At 42.7% G+C, this 16,509-nt stretch overlaps 1 protein-coding gene across 2 annotated transcripts in view; it reads right to left on the reverse strand.

Annotated features, from left to right (window-relative positions):
• Positions 1-16,509, reverse strand: part of osbpl5 (oxysterol binding protein-like 5) — a 55,855-nt gene that overhangs the window by 38,894 nt on the left and 452 nt on the right. Inside the window, exon 2 of one of the 2 annotated variants that reach the window (XM_056415715.1) lies at positions 2,114-2,175. The exons of the other annotated variant lie outside the window; for it this stretch is intronic. The gene's annotated coding sequence lies outside the window, so the exon portion shown is untranslated. The remainder of the gene's footprint in view (positions 1-2,113; positions 2,176-16,509) is intronic. 2 annotated transcript variants of the gene reach the window in all.

Here is a 16,509-nt window from a genome sequence, read left to right on the forward strand (position 1 = left end):
AGAAACATTAACTATAAAGTATTTATAACCCTTACCTGACCATCACAGTACACCAGGTAGTCTGAATGTGTGGCTTTTGAGGCAGCCTATAGTGAGGCAATAGTATCCTGGGTGTGGGCTGCTGGGTCCAGGTTGAGTCATTTCTCCTGGTTAATGTGTAATTTCCAGTGAAATCGCACACGTCTCGTTGCTGCCGACACATGCCAAAATAAACAGCTTGGGCAAGGCTGAATCCAAACGCTTCCTGACTGATATGAGCGGGCAAGTGGTGTGTTTTCATGGCTACCGCTGGACAGTCTCCTAGCATCTTAGGGCAAACACAGCTTCAGCATACCAAAGGCACAGACCACAACGGTGGCTCTTCTATCGGTGTGAATTCACTACAGCAAAAGGGACTTCTGAAACAGTAAGAGGGGAACATTTGTCTGAGTGAGCGTAACACGAACGCCTGGTTTCAGTCTTCTCCCCCATGAGACCGATGTGCTGAAGAGCTGACTGTCTCCAGTCCTGCTCGACAGCTAAACAATGTGGAAGACACGTGTACACGTATCCTTCCAGGAGAGACGGAAATACACAGTGTGCTCAGGATGGGAGGCGAAAAATAGTAGCTAGTCATTACACTTCCTCTGCAACTGTATGAAATATCAACATGTACTCCAGGCAAACTGCCTGTTTAAGGACTTTGAGTATCTGAAGTACCAATATGGAGCCAAATGTCCCTGCAACCTTAAACATTGACTCCCTTCTAAACCAAATGAAAAAGACACACCCTGCAAGCTGCTGATCTCAGTTGTGTCAAACAGTTTTTCCTCTTTCAATGTGGCACTGAGCTCCAACGTTGCAACGCGGACACACAAGTTCTCACATGGGAACGCACAAGTCACCAAAACGGCACAAGTGGAAGTTTCGGAGCAATAACTGACATTATGATCAAATAGCTGCAGAGACCAAGTGTCCTGAAACATGTGATACAGACAGAAAGTACATGTACTTCTCACATCTTAAGAGACGTGGCTTCATTATTTCTGCTTAAAGGGGAAGTTTTCCCTCCTGGAAACACTGGGTAGAAATGCACTTGAAAGTAGAACGACCCCTGAGGTCTATAACAGGAAGAAAACAGGTTCAGAGAATGCAACCTAACCTGGGACTGCAACATGTGAATGGCACATGCTAACCATGTGATTAACTGAAGCTAAAAGAGATAGCCAATTTAACTACCGTATTTTTTGCACTATAGGGCGCACTAGATTATAAGGCGCACTGTCAATGAATGGTCTATTTTCGATCTTTTTTCATATATAAAGCGCACCGGACTATAAGGCGCATTAAGCGGAAAAAAAACTGTCAGATAAGTCAGTCGATCAAACTTTATTAAACGCGTTCACAATAATTCTCAACATTATTCAAACGTTAATGAGCGTATTCACAATAACTACCAACCTTATTCTGTTGTATTTTGGGATCCTTATACACACACTGTAATATTATGGTGAAGCACAGTATTGTAACGGACTGAGGGAAATGTTATGTCCGGATGTAAGTGAACGTCTCACGAGCTGGTAGCTGTGAGGCGTGTCTGTGATTGGACAGCGAGTGATGTTGTTGTGTGTGTTGTTGTGTTCGCGGGTTCGGAGCGGAGCTATGACCCGGAGCAGACGTGAAGCTGGTTTTGAGGTTTCACGGCGGTTTGTTGTCGTTTTGGCGTAGGCTACGCCAACAGTAGCTTGTTCTATGTTCCTTGAATAAACACCCTATAAGCCATCTACGTCTCGTAGCGTTCCTGACCCAGGGTCGCTACAGTATGTATTACTCCGCGACGCTCCTGGCTACAGTAGCCGTAATGCTGCAAGCGGTGCGGCTTTGTAGTTTACCAAAGTCGTACTAAAACATTTTGACTTAGCGCCGTGAGCGCCTTGTACCACACAAAATCGCTTAGGTCAGTAAGCAAAACCAGAATTAATCCATATATACGGCGCTTCGGATTATAAGGCGCACTGTCGTTTTTTGAGAAAATTAAAGGCTTTTAAGTGCGCCCTATAGTGCAAAAAATACGGTAAGTGTATGCATTATTAAGTCATTAAAGAGTGGCCTTGCAGGTGAGCGCTCAGCTTACCTTTCACCTGAGCCGCAGGAGACACCGCATCCAGAAGCCTTTGTTGGAGCAGCCTGTCTCACCTTCGGAGACACAAAAGTAAGAGTACGGTTTCACTTTAACTCGCACAGCACAAATAGACAAAACTGCCTCAGTCCCGGAGTCGGAGCTTCCGATGCTCCTCCTGATCACACCACCGTGTTAGGGAGGGTGGAGCCCCACCTCGCCCAGCCTCGCTCCCAGGGGACCGCTAAAGTCTCTCTGGGCCAAATGGACAGTCTGTTTTCCACCTGAACACACACACCACTCTCAGTCGGTTACAGAGCCAGTACGTCTCCAGCTAAGGTAGAGAGGACGCCTAAGAACGTCTCGAACGGACTGCCTTTCATCCAGCTCAACAATAAAAGGACATTCAAAGTAAGAGCACAACTGATCGCACTCTCTATTATTTTTTGACGGAAAGAAACCGGATTCTGTCGAGCACGCGTGTTTACTGAGTCAACAGAAACACTGGCAGTTACAACTAAAACAAACAAAGACCCTTAAACACTATCACACTCATGGAGGACTCGTACTCTGACGTTCAAGAAATACACACCCGAGTTGGATGTGACTCCAGGGAGACTCGCACTATGATTTACATTTTGAATTATCCTTTTAATCACAATGTGGACTCTTATTTCTTATTGGCTGCACTTGACTTACAGTATAGTGTTCATTGTTTACAGCTGAACTGCAGTTTTTAATAGCCCATTCTGGTCTTACTTTTGTTCTCCCTTGATATGACTCTTAAATCTGCATGTGAAAAAAAAACTATGTATTCTCAAACAGCTGAGATGTGTGATAAACCACAAATCCAAAAAGCAACACACATCAATTCACACAGAAAACACATATGATTTCTAACACATGCCAAGTCACATCCACACATGCAATATTGTAATCGCTCAACCAATTCAGCATGGCACCAGCTATGCTCTCACACACACACACACACACACACACACACACACACACACACACACACACACACACACACACACACACACACACACACACACACACACACACACACACACACACACACACACACACACACACACACACACACACACACACACACACACACACACACACACACACACACACACACACACACACACACACACACACACACACACACACATATTTCTGTGTATTTTGAACTACACTTTAACCAGGATACTTTAAAATAAATATTTTTTGAATCACCAATGTCCTGGCTTTACCGAGGTTGTTCAGTATAAAACCTGCATAAACTCAAACATAATTGAAGCAGTTAAAAACTGGAATGACTGCTTTGCGGTTGTGTGCCTCGGGCAAACCAACCAGTGATGTTGCAGTGTACATCCACATCCAAAATTACACCTCAGCATTTCATCCCCCTAGACATGAGTGTGACCCTGCCACATTTAGCACAAGAATTCTTGAATTATGGCCAAATGTCATGTCACAGTGACCTGGATCGTTGACCTCACATTTTTTAGCAGTTTGTCCGGGTGGACAATTAAAGAAATTTCCTCTCGCCGGTCCTTTGATATCACATTTATAATGCATCTGCGGGGCATAAATAGACCGAGTCATGGATCTCTTCCGTTAACCACTTAATGCTCTAATGGAAAATCAAAAAGTGCACTGTGATGGGCCGCAGAGAGGGAATCTGTGCCTTTAAATTGTCTCACTGAGCAAGGCGGAAGCACTCGAGTATGTCTAACCTCAATAAGAAGTGAACTGAGAGAGGATCTCCGAGCTGACGGAGCTTGAGGGGCAGAGACAAAGGGGGGAGGCAGTGCGGAGGAGATGTCAGCCAATCACAGACAGCAAGTAGAGGAAAACAGAAAGACATGAGAGGAAGGGCTGATCCAAGGTCGGCTAAAAAAGGGCCATGCCATCCTCAAAGTTACAAAAAGAGCACTCATTTCTATTTCCTCATTAATGTGGCCCCACACAAAAGAAGGATTTGTAAGACGTGGACAGCATTTGGCACAAGAACAAGCACAAAGGGTACAACATGTCTGAAGACACTGTGACCCAGAATGTGGCATGGTTTGAATGGAAGAACTCAAACTACAACCTTTTATAATACACACTCCTATATAGGGATGGGAATCGAGAACCGGTTCTGTTTTAGAACCGGTTCCCAGTGAACCGATTGTTTGGGATCGTCAGCCAAATTCTTTAACGGTTCTGCTAACGGTCCTCTGTGGCGTTTTAAAACTTTTTTAGTTTCTTCTTCAGACTGCAGCAAACATGGCAACTAGGCAGAGGCGTTCTAAAGTGTGGCTCTATTTCACATGACAAAATGACAACTACGCCACTTGTAACGTGTGTAAAAAGTCTATTTCGTCGAAGGGAGGAAATACAACTAATATGAATAAGCATTTGAACACAGCGTGGAATTAAATGACAGGAATGTCATGTCTTCGCTGCAGCAGCTCAGCTAACGCCGGCGCTTCATCTCTTTCTGTCCAAGGTAAACTCCTCAAAAGTGATCACAACCACTCACTGTGTGAAGCAATTTGCCTTTATTGTGTGGAGTCGATCAAGTTATCTTCTGTCCCTTCGTTTGAAGCATACATTTGAGCTCCGGCATTGGTCTCCCGTTATTGATCACTTCACGTTTGGATTGAAAGTCCAGTTTTGAGAAATCTTTGATCGTAACGGTGTTAATTATCGGAGGGCGTGTGTTATCAGCAAACGTTCGTGTTATCCCATTATTAAACTGAGCATATCGATTTTCAATCCATTATTAAACTTAGCATATAGCTACGCTAGCTTCCATTTTCAGCCCCCTACATTGAGGCAGAGGTCGTGTTCGTCTCCCCTCTTAACCCTTGTGTTGCCTTAGGGTCATTTTGACCCGAATCAATATTACACCCTCCCCCCGCCTTTGGGTCATTTTGACCCGATTCAATGTTTCACCCTCCTGTTACCTTTATATTTTCTAACATATTTTACCCTTTGGGTTCAATTTGACGCCAGCAATTAAAACCTCCAGAAAATTATTAGAATTAATATTGTTTTCCAAGTTTAAGTGTGAGGCACTTTATGTTTGTTTGTTGATACCGAAAGAACACCGACATTAAACATTGAATGGGGTCAAATTAATCCTAAGGCGGGGGGAGGGTGTAATATTGATTCGGGTCAAAATAACCCTAAGGCAACACAAGGGTTAATGTGGCTTTATGTCAGCTCAGCGATTTTGTCCGTGCCGTTTGTTTCATTGTGTAAACCAGCTTTCACGATATAAATAATCAACATTGCCATCCAATTTAGCTGATGACGTTCAGAGTCAGACCGGTTCAGAGGCTGGTCGTCTGTCTGGGTCACAGGCTACAGCTAGAACGTCTTGTACACCTCCTCATATCTTTGTGTTCATCCTCCAGCCCATCTGAGAGAGTGTTCTCCATGGCTGGAGACACAATAAGTCCTGAGAGATCGCGTATTCTCCCGGAGAAAGCAGACATGCTTATTTTTCTGCACAACAATTGTTGATGATCCATACAATTGATGGTTGCACACTTGGTATTTGCCACTGCTAGTTTCATTGTTGGCAGCTCAGTTCATATACCCTTTAAAAAAAAGGAAGGAGCACTGTAATTTCTAGGAACATGTTTAAATTAAACAGAATACATTTTATTTAAGTTATGCAAGTTTTATTTTAAGTTCAAGAGGAATATGTATAAATGTTTTTGGTTATTTAAAAAAATGTAAATGTGTATGTATACATACTGTATATGGTGTGTGCAGCATTATAGAAAATTATATAAAAGAAAATTAATGTAAATAAACCCGTTTGTGCTCTTTTTTTCACCCCTTGCCCAATAAGAATCGATAAAAGAATCGATAAGGAATCGATAAGGCATCAGAATCGTTAAAATCGTATCAATTCTCATCCCTACTCCTATAGCTGACCTACATATTCTCATTGAGGTTTTAAGTCTCTTCTTGGGACCAATTCACAGTGCAATAAAATAAACTGCATACCATGTAGAAGTGCACGTTTATTGGGGGTGAGGCTGCATTCACCGCATGACCTGTATTTCTTTCTACCTCCACTCCTACGCTGTCAAACTACACACCGATTGCTCACAAAAGAAAACATGGATTTTCCTTGATATATCCCTCTGGATTTTGGCAACGCCCATAAAGGTCTCTGCCATGTGACAGCTGATACACAACACCATCGCTCTCTGCAGAGGCTTGTGCTTTTGCCGAAGTCTTTTACTTTCAAATCACACTCATAACTTCATGTAATTGGGCCAAAGGAAATACAGCGAGGGAACAATTAGCCACCCCAGCCCTACAATTGAATACTATTGTTATAGAAGGCTTCAGCACTGCCACATTGTTTAACCAGCGCTGTTCACTAAGTTACATTTATATCAGAACACTGAGAGCGGGCCAACTTTCCCAGCAGAGAGCCATGTCTGACTCATAAAATGTGTCCAGGCTAGATCCTGCCCACTGATTTATAGTTGTGTCTCTGGCTTGATTAGAGGGAACAATGGGGAAGGGTGTGAATATAACCATGATGCAAGAACTATATGCTCCAACTGGGAATATAGTCGTGTCTTGACACTGAATAACTGATGAGAAACGACTGGCTGACGTTCTGACGCATAGGATTGTATTGATCCGTTTGCAATAACCCCGGAAATAAAGTGATACACAGTCCTTGCACTTTCACATCTGTCCATCAATAGTGTTGAATAATGCAGTGCAGAAGAATGCTCAACTCTTTTGGCAATCTCATTTGTAAAATTCTATATTTTCAGTTTAAATTCCAAACAATTTTGTTGCTGGATGAAAACGTTTTCCACTTGAATTGTGTTTATCTTTTACCAAGTTTGTGCAAAATTTATTATTTTAACAATGACTATAAATTCAGGAAATGTATATCTATTTGTTACATTTCTTTAAATAAAAGGGAGGAAAGCAATGTTTAAGCCAAGCCCGATATACATAAAGAATGATCCCAGTCACTTCCGTACGCAAGGCATACAGCTTTTTACAGCTTTAAAGCAAACGGATCGGCTCGTATTTGCCGATACCCAAAGCACCGGTATCGATATCAGGAGTAAAACAGTTGGATTGTTTTCCCAGAGCAAACAGACCATAAACGTAATCATTCCCTCCTGCATGAAGGCAGAAAAATCACGAACCTAAAGCACGGGGACAACGTGAACACTCGCTGCTCAACGTGACAGCAGATTAGGCTTTCAAGGAATAACACGAGGTCTAAGGGCACTAAAGAAGAGCACTCGAATGGCTGACCTACTAATTATTGCTCTCCACGCACCCTCTTGCCCTGGGGCTCGCTGCCTTTGTCTTTAGGTTTAACTTCGTCCCATGTCCAAATACTTAAACAGAATAAACAAAATTCTGAAAGATAAAGTTGGTGGAGGAAATTTTACTGCAGTCAGAAAAAGGTTGTAATGCAAGGTAAACTAGAATGGGCACTCGGTAGAGCGCATACCTTCGCATATCACAAGCTTGGGCATTGAATTATGAACATTTTGGCATTAGTTGCATGCCAATTGGACAAAAATGTAAAAAAAAAAGATGTTGACCGTTCCATGACCTTGACCTTTGACCCGATTGATCCCAAAATCTATCAAATGGTTCCCGGATAATAATCAATCATCCCACCAAATTTCATGCGATTCAAGAAGATTTTGACCTGTTCATGACCTTTGACCCGATCGATCCCAAAATCTAATCAACTGGTCCTCGGATAATAAACAATCATCCCACCAAATTTCATGCGATTCGGTACAATACTTTTTGAGTTCTGCGAATAACACGCATACAAATAAATAAATAAATACACGGCGATCAAAACATAACCTTCTGCATTTTCAATGCGAAGGTAACAAACACAGTAGAGGAGTGAATTTTACATTAAAGGGTTGAGTTCTCCCTGCAGCACAAGATACACTTGCATTATAATAATGTCATTATTGTGTCCCGCTGGTAAAACGGCTTGCTTTGAAAATGTGTGTTTATTAGTTATAAAGCAATGCTCTACACTACTTTCAGAGAACATTTTTTAAGTATCCTGAGCCTTAAAGCACAACTATTAAAATGTATCTTGCTGTAAACATAGGCAATAAGTGACATTAGTGTTGTACTTGATGTAGAGCCTAACATTCTGTACAATAATTACCAAGATATTAAACTTGAATAGCAGTTCATCTTCATTAGTGAGGCGGCCAAGTTTTTTTAATTAGGATTTGATTGCCAGATTGTTCATTGAATGCTTCTGACCTGAGGAAGGATGGGAAAGCAGCCCGGTGAAGGTTATAGTCGGCAAGGAGACATAGGTAGGAAGTGGCTCGACTGAACCTCACATCAGTACCAAATACATTTGGTTTTCAGTTCTCTACCTTCATTTGGCTTTTCTTTCTCTCTCCTGGGAGTTGACCAGAACATTTCAACATCTATATCATTAAATTGAGCTTCCAGCCCCTAAAGACACCTTTCCACCAAAGCCTGGAATAGTGCCTGACCTGTGGTCAACCTAAGACGGAGGAAAGTTGGGGATTCAATCAGATCGACCAATAATCCGCTTCCTGGTGTAGATCTGGATGGCATAGATGAGGTGTCTTTTTCCCACAGCGTAAAAAAGACTGCAGTCAAGGGAGCGAGAAATCTCAGTCAAACCAGTCTCAGTTTAGAAGTGGATGTTTAGAGGTTTGCTGAAATGTTCAATCTAATCCTGTCTAGGGTAAGCCCGACTATGACCGAGTAATATTCAAAGTTATTTCGTTAAACAGTTTGAGAATACTAAAAAAGGGAAAGTTCAAGCTCAATTTACATTCATAATTAAAGTCAAAGTTACACTGACCAGTATGCATGTAACTTTACTCTCTATGTTGGCCACACACAAACAAAAGCATAGTATACGAATATTCCTCTGCACATTCCTTATATTTGTATGACTGGTTCAAAGTGGGATGCTGTGCATGCAAGTTAAAACATACATGCTTGTGGAGCCACCATTGAATCAAAGTAAACAGCGTTACCCAGGGTAGCCGTGTTAGAGGTGTTTGGACGGTGCCACGGATAAATAACTAAAATAAACTTAAGTGTCAAAAATAGCAACATAAGAAAAACCATCTGAATCTGGCACTATTTCTATAACATTAAAAAAAATACTCTTTTTTTCCCCTCCCATATTGGGATAAGGTTATAAGGGGATCGATATGAATTTCCTCTCCTTGTGTACAGGGATCGGACCAGGGCGTGTTTATCCGAGCACAAAAGAGAGGGTGCAGTGACCATTTGAGAAATCTTCTCTGACCATTCTTTATTTGTTGTTTCCTGTGTGACACCTGGTCACCATTAGAATATCATGGCTACCAACATAATTCAAACTGTCCATGGGCACTATTATTGCTGAAAGTCAAAGCCAACACCCCTTTGCCCATCATATTCATTGAAGTTAAAGACTGAAGTCAGATGGTGGTCCCGTGTCATGGAAATGGTCATGTTCTGAAACCTGAGGTCTTTCTAAAAGGTTGAGAGGATTCTTGCTTTCTTGGCAAAGGCACCTACGACTAAGTGTCACAAGTATCCTTTACCCGGTGTCACTTTCTCCCCTCACCTGACTACTCCATTGGGAAAACAGAACCGACACGAGTTGCACAGCCTCATGAATATGCTGACACTTGGGTATTCATTCAGAGAAAGTTGAGACATTGCATTGATAGTTACAGATTTGCCTGAAGCCACTGGATTGCCCTGAGAGGGGAACATCGGCAGGCAGATGCAAAACGTTAGAGCCAATCTGACAAAGTATGCACAGAGCACCGTAATGACCATGCAAAGAGGGCTTTAACAGGCGGACATTAAGCCCATGACGTAATCAGGCCTCTCAGCACCAACTTTCGTCATAAAACACTCAATATAAAATAAAAAAAACTCAAAAACCTACACCATCCCAGCTGTCAACTCAACACAGACACTGCAGTTTATCACTTGAAAGTGCAGATTATCAGCACTTGACACAGGGCGTCCCCGGTGAAGAACTGGACGAGGTCCCTGTGCAAGGCCAGCCACTCCGAATAAAACAAATGTAGATTGTGACAAGGCCAAGTGCCTTTGCCTACTAGCAAAACTAAACAAACAGTAACAAATCAGCCCTCAGTCTGAATAATTCAATTCAGTTTATTTTATATAGCCCAATATCCCAAATTATGAATTTGCCTCAGAGGGCTTTACAACCTGTACACATACATCCCTGTCCCAGGACCTCACATCAGAATACTCTCATATCATCTATTAACACCAGAAATCAGAATCAGAAACAGGTTTATTGCCAAAGAATGTTTTCACAAACAAACGAGGAACTTTTTTTGGCGGAAGGTGCAAGAATCGCGCACCAAGACAATATTGAATATAGTCCATGTACACAAAACATGCAAGCATGTACCGTAAACTAACATAAGCACTAAAAGGTGCATGATTGAGAGCATTTAAATTGCCTCCCAACATGGCGATGGCGAGCGGTCGGCTCACAGCGGCAACAGTGCTAACTACGACAAAAGCGCTGACAGAGCTAACGGAGTTTACCCGAGTGTGAACTGGAGGGCGGGCACTATTAAAGTTAAATTAAAGCTTTAAATGAAACCTAGTTGTGCATCTGTGTGATTTTCTGCAACTTGTGGGTCCAGAGGAAAGCTGGCAGCATTTAGACAAGCTGCAGCGCCACACGTCAGGCAAGAGATGAGTGAGAGGTGGATATCGATCGCAGAGGCGCGAGCTACCGTGAAGACGCTCCCACCGCCACTGCCTGTGTAAAAAGAAGAGCAGTGGATCTATGACGTTACACCGTCACTCCAAACACACTCAGCAGCCTAGGAATGCATGTCAAGTGTGTGTGTGTGTGTGTGTGAGAGATATGGTAAGCAAGAGACAAAGAATGAGGAACTTTGAGGAACAGCATTTGTTTTGTTCTCCTGTTGAACTAATAGAGACGCAGAAAAGCAGTGACAGGAAAAGACAGAGATTAGAAAGTTAAAGCGACAAAGATTCTTAGTTATCAAGTCGCTAATTGTACAACTATCAATACCAGCACTCTGCAATCTGCATTGAAAGCTCATAATGGAAAAATCCAGTTTCCATAGATAAAACATTGCATCGGAGTCATAATTATGGTTTCAGATGTCTTAAACAGGAACTGTTTATCTTTGTCACACTCGTGTAATAAGAATAAGGAGCTGCTTCCTCAGACTAATCTGGTACCAACACAAACGACTACGGTCCACAGACATTACAGGGTGTTACAATGCTGGTGTCATAAAACAGATAATATTATATCAGTACAAATTGGTGACTTGCATCCACAGAAAGGTGCTACAAAGTCAACAATGACATAATGACACTTTCACAGTAATGACTCAATTGTAGCTCCACTATGTACTACTTGATACTGTAGTATATTCTTATTTAATGTAATGCAGATATATCAAAACCTTGAAAATGTCAGCACTGTTTTATGTTGTGTTCACACAGAAGAGGTTTCTCTGGGAAAAAAAGTGACATTCTGTGAGAAAGGGACCTGCTTTTAGACATAAAGGCCAACTTACAGCTGTTAAGTAACTTTGGACAAAACCACTCAGCAAGACCAAAGGAGGATGGAATCTTGGCACAATGGAGGATGCTAAAAGAGCCTTTATTCTCTAGAGAGACAGATTCAATATGGAGCAGGATTAACCTCGATTCGCCCAGCAGGCGTCGGGGAAAGCATTTATATCTCAGGGGAAGTGGAGCTGCATGAAGCCATTTATCAAAGCCTGGAGTAGGACATGTATATTGTTAGCAGTCGGAATCAAACTACTAGTTTATAGGCCTCAGTATCTCCTGGACAATGACTGGGAAGAACTTTTACACTTGTTACAGACTAAGAACAGGTGGAGTTTTGAGGCGACACTCTTGTTTTGACAATATTGCCTGCTTAAAAAACGCTTTTGTACATTATCTCCTCCATTATCAGTGGCCATGACACTGCATCTAAAAGGGGAGACCCACAGAGCACAAGGTTGAATATTGTAGAAGCAGAATAATGTGCGTGATTAAATGACGACGACAACAACTCAGAACAAACTCTGTGAAGACATTTTGTCAGTAAAACAAACATCTGAATCATTAAGGAGGGACAAATAAACGTCATGATAACTCCGACACAACATCAGAGTTAAAATGAAAGCAGTCGTTTTCCAACCTGTTGATGAACGGGTAATAATCCATTTGGTTGAGTGTTTTGGTGGTTGACTGGTTTAAGGGGTGCAACATGACACATTCAAACATTACGTTCTAGGCTGATTCGGGCAGTTAGGATCCCATTTCACACGTCTGCATTTCCTGTCTCTCTATAATGGCATACGTTCAAATTAGATTTTAAAAAAAGAAAAAGAAAAAGACAAAAAAAGAATGATACAATTGTTCCAATAACTAGTCATTTAAAACAATGAACAGTCCTGGCTCTGCGAAACAGTGATTTAAAAGACAGATGTGGCTATAAATTCCACAGTTGTTAGGGTTTTACATGCATTCTTACAGTGGATATAAGCGATTGGCGTTGAAATGATGGGGGGGAGAGGAGATGACATGTGACAAAGACCCCCAGCTGGACACAAACCAGTGACACTATAGTTAGCATCTTAAAGCCCAAGCCAGTGGGTGGCTTCTCCTATAGAATCGGATCAACAGGATGTATTTGGGCATAGTACTTGGAGTATTTCTCACAGCTCAACATGGAAGTTGGGACATCAGTTGCTGGGTTTTTTTCTGCGAGAAAAAGCAATGATTAAAAAAATAAACAGCACTAACCACCCACAGTTACAGCTCAAACAACATTCTCACTGCTCTTTTCTCTTTCGTTCATTCAATGCTCTTTTTATAGGCTTAGGGACCAACACCATTAAATATCTCCACCTGATTAGGGCAAGGTAAGGCAACACATGGTATGACCAGACTGTGGGTGTTTTGTGAGATCTGTATCGAATATCACTTTAAAATATAGCCTATGTTGGAAAAGCTCAGAAAAAATGCAATAAACATTGATTTGCTTGCTTATGGAGAATTAAGGCTCAATCAAATGAAGAGCATTAGCCATGAAGTATGTAAAGCAACACAGACATGATCAAAACCAGGAATGCAAAGAGAAACAGACTGTTGTTATTGATCTCATGCCCTGTTTCTATTCCAATGACCTTCCAATGCCCGATATGTTTCCGCCCTCGTTATTGAACGCAGTATGCAGTCTTCCAGAATACGATCATTCAATATAAGATCAATTTTTGTCCGGTTTGAGTCTGACAGAGAATCCTAATGCTGCATATCAGGCCTTCATCGTTCTGTATGAACCACTCTGAAAAATGTAGTCAAATTGAAGTTTAGATAGATCACAGAAACACTGAGACAACAGACTTGGCAGAGCTTTGGCAACAAGAGAAAGGGGGGTACAGGTGGCGCTGTGAAACTGTCGTTTCAGTCAGCGGCAATTTCCCAAACGTCACCCGACATTTCACTTCCAGCATGCCGGGATTTATTTCTTCTTGTGCTTGGATAGTCTATTTGTGAAATGTGTTATTATTATTTTGAGTGACACATTCCAGTAACCTCTAAAACTATTAACTAAAGTGCACTTCTGTGCTATTCTCATCTTCAGCTAAGCCCAACTCCACATAATACCACACAATTAAAGACGATGAGCTCTTCTATCTTTATCTGCACCGGGAATAGACAGAGATGGATGAGACATAGAGGCATTGTTAAATTTCGGAATTTAGTCATTAATCTCGTCAAGACATCAAATCCTACAAGTATAATGCTAGATGTATGGCCGACACAAATAGGAGTATTTGAGCTGTAAAAAAAATTAGACAACGATAAATACGTTTTTTTTCAGAATCATTGAGCTGATGCTTTTATCCAAAGCGATTTACAATCATTCACCGTAGACACAGCTACGGAGAGCAAGTCGAGGTTAAGTGTCTTGCTCAAGGAGAACGACTAGTGCTAACCGAGGATCGAGCCGCCGAGCCTCTGATTGATTGAAAGACGGACTGCTAACCCAGCACCAACCGTCGCCCACCAATCATCACACTTTTTTAAAGAAGGATCCCTTAAATTAGCTTTAATGAATGAACTTTTTTTAAATTTCCATGAACATTTTCTTTTTTTTCTGTACCAAAATATCTTGGAAATGATCTCGTGGCAGATATGCAGGGACCAATATGTCTGCAATAAGACAAATAGTGACTAATGTACCAGTCTAGTTCTAAATCACAACACTTAATTGGTAGTCATGTTCAACATTAAAGGGTACCTGTAGTGCAAAACAACAACGTGCTACATCCATTCGGCGCATCAAATAAATCATATTTACCCCGCCGCTATTGTCAACAAGTCACGCATAGCCCGAGGATTTACATTTCTTTGTCAAAATTCCGAATCCGTGGGCGCAGCCATTTTGCTAGTTATTTACTCCAGCTCAAAGCTAACTATGACGTAGAGTCGTTGAAAGGAATTCAGCCAATCCGGAGCCACTTCTACACGCGTTGCTTCTTGGGATAGATCGGTGGCCTCAAGAATTACACAATCTATATCAGGGGTGCTCAATACGTCGATCACGGCGACCTGCCAGTCGATCGCGGCGTAGTATTGGTAGATCGCATGACATTAAAAAATTGGCCCGCCCCTGTCACTTTCTCTATAGCGCCACATTACAGCAGAAGCATGTCATTTCTGTCTCTCGTGTTGCGTTGACAGTCCTCTGCCCGCCGTCTCGCGCGCGGAGCTCCCGACATCGGTTTGCGCGCATCGGGACGGACGGAGCAAAGAAAAGTCACTAGCACCCCGAACATGTCGGCGAACATTGCATCAATGAAAGACATCTCCAGCGCTGGCTTATGCGCGATGTAGCTATCAAGCTCACTCTTTGTGTGAAGCAGATGAGGTCTAATGACACTATATCAGGGCTCTCAAGTCTCACGCATTGAGCGTGAGACTCACGCATTTCGGTCTTATCTCACGCACTCCGCCACACATCTAATTCCTCACGCTGAAAACACCTCTCGGCTATTTAATGCTTGAATGCAGGGGTGCTCAATACGCCGATCGATTGTTGAGTAGAAATAGTCACTAGCACCCCCCCCGTTGACAACTCTTTTCGGCTCGGTGCCGACGCGCGCAACAGTCAGCTGTATCGGGTGCTGATGGAAATCTCACGCTTGCCTGTCTTCAAAACTTGAGAGCCCTGCTATATCATCGGACATAAGTTCGTACAACAAATGCACTCTATGTCTGTTTTCTGTGGCACACATTTCCCACAACTGCACCAAACGTCCGCCGACTTGCGTGCACGGTCCGCACGGTGAAGCATCTGGACCGCCGGTCCTTCGGCATCAACTTCATCAGAATCATCGCTATCATCGCTGTCACAATTCACTAAATGGGGATAGTCTGCTTTTAAAGGTTCAAACAAGTATCCAGTTGCTGAATCAGACAATCTTTCATCGTCCATATTCTCAATCTCTCAGCATTTGTTTGCGAGCGCTCGACGTTGTTTACATTGGTATCTGAACACATCCCTGTGGCTGGCTGTCGATCTATCAACGATCTGACGTCACACCACCCACGACATATTCAAGCTCCAGTGCAATGTCGCATGTCGGATTTGAGGACTTTGAACAGCCTAAACTACGTATTGTTATTGAATACTGGACCGTCAGTGCATGAATACACTTTAGAAACACATTATCTTTTGATCTGGCTACATATTGTTTTGCACTACAGGTACCCTTTAAGGCTGTTGTTGCTTAGTGTTGTATAATCTATCCCAATAAAAAAAAACAGATATAGTGCTGTCAATATAAATAGAGAAAGGTCTGTTGACTAGTAAAGACCATTTCAAAGATTACAGCGTTGGCATTACACTGGAAACGGGAGTTCCACCGTGATGAAGAGCCCGTCGCCTGCGCTGCATGTACCGGGGGTTGACATGTTACTGTCTCCCAGCCTCGCAACGCGTTTCTTTGCATCGTGTCAGCGCGGACGTGCAGGCTGCACGTCGCGCCCCTGCACGCCAACCTGACGGTGTAACGGGGCCAAGTATCACGAGTCATTTAAGTAACGACCGCAGGAAATACTACGACCATGCCCCGCGGTGACTCAGACACACGCTGCTGTACGGGACAACCATTTAACGTTGTTTTTGTAACCGGTCCGGTTCACCGTGACACTCGAAGCAGGCGACACGCGGGACGGGGACACCGACCACAGGGTTGGCGTCTCCGTCCCTCCGCCACCGGCTACGTTTCATGGTTGCCATGAAAACAAGCGCCAGCCAGGATGCAGCCGCGCGGGGC

Source organism: Pseudoliparis swirei, chromosome 6 (assembly GCF_029220125.1).
Source record: "Pseudoliparis swirei isolate HS2019 ecotype Mariana Trench chromosome 6, NWPU_hadal_v1, whole genome shotgun sequence".
NCBI classification, from domain to species: Eukaryota; Metazoa; Chordata; class Actinopteri; order Perciformes; family Liparidae; genus Pseudoliparis; species Pseudoliparis swirei.